The sequence below is a fragment of the Pteropus medius genome, unplaced genomic scaffold (genome assembly GCF_902729225.1).
Source record: "Pteropus medius unplaced genomic scaffold, Ma_sr-lr_union100, whole genome shotgun sequence".
Taxonomy (NCBI): Eukaryota; Metazoa; Chordata; class Mammalia; order Chiroptera; family Pteropodidae; genus Pteropus; species Pteropus medius.
In genome coordinates, this window is record NW_024346822.1 from 129,127 (window position 1) to 137,673 (window position 8,547).

Here is an 8,547-nt window from a genome sequence, read left to right on the forward strand (position 1 = left end):
TCTACCTTTCCAGTTTGGATGCCTTTTATTTCTTCTGTTGCCCAATTACTCTGACTAGAACTTCAAGTATGTTAAAATATGAAATTTTTGTTTGAGGATGTACCAAACTAATGAAGTTAAACCAAACTAATGAAGTTTTTATGCAAAACCGTCAAGATTTTTTTATTGAAAAGAATATTCTAAATTAGCATACTAATATATAATATATATGCATACACATGTGTATGTGTGCTTGTAAGTTCTCAGAGTACATGTATTAAGAATTGTGGACCTAATCAATTTGCTTGGCAATTTTTTTAAATTACAGTGAAAAAATATATTTAAGGCTAACATAACTTGATTATTATATATTTTATATTATTAGAATCTCAGTTAATGCTGTTTTACTGTACATACTTATTTGCATGCCAACATTATTGTCAAATATATGTAATTCATGATGTGGAAAAATTTTTAATTACTTTTAAAATATCTTTTTATCTGCATATAGGCTAATATTTTAATTTAGTTCCTATAATTGACGCTTCCTTGCACAAAAGACATACTGTATAATGTATATGGTATAAAGTCACATATAGAAAAATATTTTTTCAATCAACATGGAAACTTTATCCAAAGTTGTGCTTTTGCTTATGTCAGTCAGCATCATAGGGGTATGGTATCTTTTTGAGCCTTTGTAGTGTTTGGGGGCTGAACAAAAGTTTTTATAGTTATCATAAACAGAAGCATACTAATATTTTTCCATTATTATTCCATATCCTGAGAGGGCAGATATTATATGTGAAAGTGCCTAAATAGAGTTCTTACTCATTTCTAAAGGCAGCTCAGGCAATCATTTCTGTGTATCCTTCTGCAAATCACCTAACCTCTCTGAACTACAATATTTTTCATCAGTAAAATAATGTTATCTATGTAACTCAATAACTCATAGGGTTTCAAGTAAGTACAGTACACAAAAATACTGTGTCTATTTTAACAAAGCATATAAACAAAAAAAACAAGAGTGTGTAAATCACATTTTTAATTAAAAAGTTAAAGAATTTATAAGAATTGTTTGAAAAGCAATAATTTTTAAAATTGAATATGATGTTTAATGTTATTTCATCATCCAGGATATCTGTCTTAATAGAGTAAAAATCTTGATAAGCTGTTTCAGAGTTTCATAAAAATGTTTTCTTATGATACAATAAAGGAACTACTGAAAATCAATAATATTTCTTACAGTTTTTTTGCATAACTTGATGCCCTTCTAAGATTGTTATAAATTTAAGGAAAGAGCCTATGTCATTTATATTCATTTGTTCTATTTGTCATACTTAGTATCTGTTTTCAGGATGGTCTGAGGTGGAGGAAACTAATCTCCTTTTGAAATAAGGAGTAATTAAGTAATCTTGGAAGCAGAATCAAGGTATTCAAATATAAAGATGTATTTTTCCTTGTAAAACTGGTTAAGAACTAAATGCAGAATCATCAACTTTTCAGACATTTTTGAACCCTCTGATGGAAAAGTAAATTGAATATTCACTGAAATGATCAAAGAAGGTAAAGCATCTGAATTATATTTGGGGAGGTGATATTCTTTATTTAAAGGAAAATCTCATGTGAGGTCTACATTTTAGCTTATTACATATTCATTTTGGATGCTCTCCAAATTCTCATTTAAAATATTACTACTTTTTGGATTCAGTTTCTAGACTCTTCCCATCCTCCACCCCACCCCACCCCACCTCATTCTGGTTGAGTCTTCATAGCAAGAACAGCAGAGCGTTGAGGCACTTATAGTTGAGACATTTGTGAGAATGATTCAACCCAGATCAGCAAGTGAAGAGCAATTGGGACGGCACAAAAAGGGTACTAAAAAAAGGCTTTTTGTTCACTTTTTTTCGCGGAAGGGTGATGGGCTTTAAAATAATTCATTTATGAAATGAATCGCCTTCTTCACAGAAGATCTTTGCATTTATTCAAAGAAATCTTGTATGCTGAGAAGACATGCAGGAATGGAGAATGATGAAAACCCTGAAACTAAAAGCAAACCTACCTCCTAAACTTTAACTAGTTCATAAGAATATTATATAATCAAACAATGCTCTCTAAAGTTAGGGTTGTGTGATATTGCATGGGTCATACTTATACTAAAAAATAAATTATTAGTTGTTTATCTCAAATTCAAATTCAACTGGACATCTTGTAATTTTATTTTCTAAATCTGGCAAGGTATTACTCCATCACATCTGTGGCATTTAAAATTCAGAGTCAGGTTTTATAACTCATCATTCTTTAAAAAACAGAATTTTGACAGTGCTATATGAAGAAAAAAACCCTTTTTTCCTTGACTGTAAAAAAATGAAATCTAACTGTTCCATTACTTTACTAACACTTTGGGATTGTGGTAATTTCATCTACAGAATTTAAAATCTAAGTTCCTATGCAATATCAATATCAATGTAAGAGTAAGTTCCAAGTTGATAAGTTTTCTAGCTATCCATGGATTCTCTGCCTTCTCAATTGAGGTCCTGTATTTATTAATATCAGGCTTTCTGTTTTGGTGAGCTTGGGGAAAAGAGAAAATTCAGGAACATTCTTTTGCTAGTAGTCTTGGCTCAGTGAACAAATGTGGGTTGTGTCTGCTTCATACTTGTGGAGAGAGTTAAAATCGTTTTCAATATTGCCACTCAAATAGCTGTTTACCTTCTAAAGTATAGGATACAGAGTGAGATGAAAGGCCGCAAGGGTCATTATACTCTAGTAGCAAAAGGTCTATCATTATTTTCATTCTATTCTATGCCAACAAACCATTTCTTAAAGGCCAAATATGGAAATTCTCCACTTTGCTTCTTTTGAGGACTGTTTTATTTTATTTCCACAACCTGAGGAAAAGAAAGAAGCCTTTATAGATGGAGCACTGCAATTGTCAGGGTATTTGGTGCCCATGGGCTGCCCTCATCCAATGACACTCTGCTCATTGTTGAGACAATTGAATTTCATTTTTTCTTTATATTGACTTGAAATATTGAGTCTATGGCCATGTCACCCTGAACACACTAGATCCCATCTGATCTCGGAAGCTAAGCAGAGTCAGGCCTGGTTAGTACTTGGATGGGAGACCATCTAGGAAGACTGGGTGCTGTAGGCATAAAAAAAAAAGGAAATATTGAAAAAATTCTTGTTACTGAAGCGTTCTTTATGAGCCTGACATACCATTTGGTCAGTCACTGAGGGAAACTAATCACATGAGGTTTTATGGCTGGAGAAATCTTTCCCTTCTCAGGAAATACATTCTCTTCCACTTTTACCACTCACATGACATTTATCCTTTTATGCCATGTATTGTATTTGTTTGTGGTTTATCTCCCCTATTCAATGATAAACTCTGTGAGATCTCAGCAGGGTCCATGTTTACCCATCTTAATCTCTTCATCTAGAGCTTTACATAGTTTATATAGTTCTTGATAACTATTTGTTGAATGAATAAATATGTGAATTATTTTTATTTTCTACCAACCATAGCACTGACCATACCCAGATGTGTGGGGCTTCCAAACAAACACCTCAGAAAGAAGCTTGTTCCCTTTTGCAAACTCAAACTAAAAAACTTTGCAATTCTGTTATCCAGAGCTACTTAGATGCAGAGAGAAAGAAAAGAAAGGTTTTAACACTTTCCCCACTGAAAAGAAATCCAAAATGTAGATAATGCAGCAACTAGAATAACTTATTGGGCCCTTTTAGGTAAAGAGAGGTTTAGCTGAAGTGAATATTTACTGTAAGTACAGTATATTCTAGAGTCTTAAAAGAGGTCTTTTGTCATACTTGCAAAGCCAACTGGTGAAAATTCCAGCCTAATTGGGATATCATCCATTACTAGTTGGAATTTATGTCAGTGTGTTTTTGCATATCTCTGGGAAGACTTGAATGTGGCTGGAAAGGAATGACAAACACTGAAGAGCTAGAAAAATTACCTTGGAATAAGGGAAAGAGATATTAAAAAAAAACTTTAAAGAACCTGAATAGGCAGTTCTCCAAAGAAGACATACAGATGGTCAACAGACATATAAAAAGATGCTCAATGTCACTAATCATCAGAGAAGTGCAAATTAAAAACACAATGAGATATTACTTCGCACTTGTCAGGGTAGCTATCATCAATAAGTCAAAAAACAAGTGTTTGTGAGTGTTTGAAGAAAAGGCAATTCTCAAACACTGTTGGTGGGATTGCAAATTGGTGCAACTACTATAGAAAACAGTATGGAGATTCCTTAAAAATTAAAAATAGAACTACCGTATGACCCAGTAATTCCACTTCTGGGTATTTACATGAAGAAATCCAAAAAACACTTTGAAAAGATATATTCATTCCTATGTTCATTGCAGCATTATTTATAATAGCCAAGATAAAGAGATGGTACATATATACAATGGAATATTACTTGGCCATAAAAAAGAATGAAATCTTACTATTTGTGACAATATGGATGGACCTAGAGAGTATTATGCTTAGTGAAATAAGTCAGACAGAAAAAGGCAAATATCATTTGATCTCACTTATATGTAGAAACTAAAGAACGAAATAAATGAACAAACAAAACAGAAACAAACTCATAGATACAGGGAACATTTTGATGGTTTCCAAATGGGAAGGGAGTTGGAGGGCTGGATGAAAAAAAGTGAAGGGATTAAGTAGTACAAATTGGTAGTTACAAAATAATCATAGGCATATAAAGTACAGACTAAGGAATATAGTCTATAATATTGTAATAACTATGTATGGTACCAGGTGGGTATTAAACTAACCAGTATATTGTATACCTGAAACTAATATAAAATATTGAATGTCAACTCTAATTGGAAAAATAAAAAAATTAAATAAATCAAACCTTGGATACAGTAGCAGGGTAAATGATGCAGAATAAAAATTTCAGAAGGGGTCACAAACAAAGTAGAAGGCTAGTTCAGAGAGATACATCTGAGTAGAACATCAGGGGAAAATATTCAGTATTCAGGAGGCTAAGGACAAAGATTTTCATCAAGAGAGAAGTGGTCCTAAATTCCAGAACAATGAAACCTCACTTCCTTAGAAATAAAGGTGCGAGGGAATGAGAAAATGTGAAAGAGAAGTGGATCAAAAAGATGGATCAAGCAAAAAAGGTTAAAACTAAGGGAGGAAGAATAACGGAACCCATAGGATCAGAGATAAAACAATGAGCTTAGGCACTATATTAGAAAATCAGATAAGAACTCTCGAAATTTTATTAATTCATTAAAAAAAGGATACCAGGCACTTACTATGGACCAGTCATTGTACCGGATTCTTTTACTATTATAGCTGATTTAATCCTCAAATAACTATTCAAGTAGAAATTTTTATTTTCATTTTCCAAATTTAAAAAATGGTGGGTCATATATATCATATTCAAGATTACACAGATAATAAGAAATTAAAGGGAATTTCAATTCAGGAATAATTCAGATGGTTCTTAACAGACTGAAACCTATTACACTTAATGAATAGACCTTGCATCAGGCTGGTTCAAATAACTATGCACATCTCTATCTATTGCTTTATAATCTATTTTTACCCTGTAAGATTTAATAACATTGGAATATATTAATTTTGTAATACATAAAAGCCACTGAAATATTATAAAGAAGAGAAGTTAAAGGGAAATTAGACTGTTTAAAAGGCATATTTCTCATATCCTGAAGTTATGACAACAGAAAAGGTATATGCTTGGACTCCTTCCACCTCCCTTCAACCTTCATAGCTATCAGTCCTCTAATTCTATGAACCAGTTTAACTTACCACCTCTTACAGTTGTGCCTTCACCTCACACCCAGACCTAATTCTGCTTCAAAATGAGGGGGAGAGGGGGAATATAAAGCCTGATAAAGGAACTTGGTGGCTATTATTCATATCACTCAGTAAGACTGAGATCACTTATAGCTTTGTTTTGTCTGATATAGGTCTTGTGGTCTTTCTACCATAGTCCTTCAATTGATATACTAACTTCTCCCTTCCTTTACCCTTATCCCCACTTCAAGTCCTTCCAGGGACTGCATTTCTTGACACTGAACTCTGAAACTTGTCAACACTGAGTCACTAGTATCTGGAGCCACATGGTGCTGACTAGCACCAGCAATTCCTTTGATTCCTTTTTCTTTTAAAAATAAAACTGTGAACTTTATAAAGTACAGTTAAATTTGTTATTTCACTTGGTACTTATAATCCTGTATACAGTCATGCATCATATAATGATGTTTCAGTCAACAATGGATTGCATATATGATGATGGTCCCATAAGGTTATAATAGAGCTGAATTTCCTGTAAGAAATGGAAGAATATGTAATTTATGAGAATTTTTTTCTCAAATGGGAGCAATATCTGTGGGGCTTAGAAATAGAGTCCCTTTCACTTGTAGCACCTCAATTTTGAGTGCACAGATTATATCCTCACCAGTCGGCACAGGGAAGCTCGCCCACCATCACTACATATTCAGAGTATGCTATAGCCTTACCAGATCTAGCTTCATGGTCTTCAGAGTATGTTGCTGTAAATTCTTTGTTGAGGACTTAAGATCCCATACAAGGACACAGGTCTACAAGAGCCAGCTTAAGAAGTATTAAGTGCGACTGCCACTCCAGTAAGAGGTTACTGTAGTAGTGTTGAGCCAGCCTGTCCCTGTACTTTAAAAATATGTTCAGGTTGTAATGATGTAAAGCATAGATAAATTTTATTTCTTTCATCAATTTAATGTCAGAGAGAGCCAGGTAAGGTCAATGGAACCAAAATCAAATATGTGAAGTCAAAATATTGAGTCCTCGTTTCTATACCCTCTCCATGTTAAATACTTTCTTTTTTTAAATGAATACCACAAAGTTCCTTAATCTGCCCACAGCTCCAACATGCAATAGCCAAAACCACATTGCCATGGCAATCCCTATATTCCTTTATGTCTCTATCTTGATTCCTTATTCCTGCTGATCCTCAAGCTACCTTTCACTTCCTCCTGAAAGTCACTATTATGGAGATCAATGCCTCACTCAGTCAGTTTCTCCTCAATATTTCCAATCAATCCAGCCCACATCCCTGTTCACGGAGCAGCATTGACAACTTTGAAATACTATTAATAACCCTGTCACAAAGAAGCAGAGGGAGAGGTTGTGAGATTTATAAAGTCTACAGCAGCATACAGTAATGGCCTAGGCCTTCACACTCACTCACCACTCACTCATTGACTCACCCAGAGCAGCTTCCAATCATGCATGCTCCATTCATGCTAAGTTCTCTATACAACTGTATGATTTTTATCTTTTATATTGTATTTTTACTGTACCTTTTCTATGTTTAGATATGTTTACATACACAAATACTTACCATTGTGTTACAATTGCCTATAGTATTCAGTATAGTAACATGCTATATAGGTTTGTTACCTAGGAGCAATAGGTTATACCATATAGCCTAGGTGTGTAATAGGCTATTGCATCTAGGTGTATGTAAATGCACTCCATGATGTTCACACGACAATGAAATTACATAGCAACACATTTCTTAGAATGTATCTCTGTTGTTAAATGACTCATGACTGTACTTGGGTACAAGTATTTTTTATTTTTAAGGATAAGAAATCTGAAGAGTTGTGACTTGCCCTAGGACACAAGATATTAAGTAGCAGAGTTCCTTTTTCTCATTAATAGACTAGTGCTCTTCCACCTATACCCTATTGCATTCTGACTGTCCCTTCTGCCTGTTGGCTGATATACTGGTTTCAGATCTGTCTTTGATCACAAGGTCTCACATGTTTGCTTTATCTTCTTTACCTCCAAGGTCCACTTCTTAAAGTAATACTCCTTCCTAGCCCAGAGATTCTCAGACTTTGGAGTATACTAGAATCATCTGTGATTCTTGTTAAAATGTGCATTCTGAGATCTCAACCCCAAGCCATTAAAAGTATTATCTTTGGAGGGAAGGTACAGGAATCTCCATTTTAACAAGTAATCTAAATGATTATGATGCAAGGAGTCTAAAGACCACCCTTTGAGAAATATTGTTTTAGCTCTTCTAAGATAAGAATATAGTTGGATAATCCTCAAAATGAAAATTGCTGGGGTGTTCTTCAGTGCGAGTATTGTGTTGCTTTGAATTACAGAGATCTTACACAGTGTGAAGTGAATAATGTGAAACATTCAATCAACACAGTTTTTCAGTGCAATAAAATGTCAACATTTCAAGTCTTTTTAAAAAAGACTTCTTAAGATTCTCTTCTCCACACACGGTCCTGTGTAAATGGACTTACAGCTGCTCCTACTTTTGTAACTCACGCTTCCAAATCTGTCTATAAAATACTTAAAATGAACAAAGTACAGCTATAGTTATATTTTCAGTTGTGTAGAAGAAATCCACTGCCTTCAAAATTATAAGCCTAACTAATTAAAACTAACAAAAAGCTCTACTAAATAAGAATAGATTTTTTAAAGCATATAAGCAATGGAAGAAATCACATATGGAAAAATCAATATATTTAGACTATACAAAAACAACAAAAAAAGTT

The 8,547-nt window shown here is 33.7% G+C and overlaps 1 pseudogene; it reads left to right on the plus strand.

Annotated features, from left to right (window-relative positions):
• The first annotated feature begins 3,014 nt into the window (after positions 1–3,014).
• Positions 3,015–3,133, plus strand: LOC120613995 (uncharacterized; annotated as a pseudogene).
• The last annotated feature ends 5,414 nt before the right edge of the window (positions 3,134–8,547 follow it).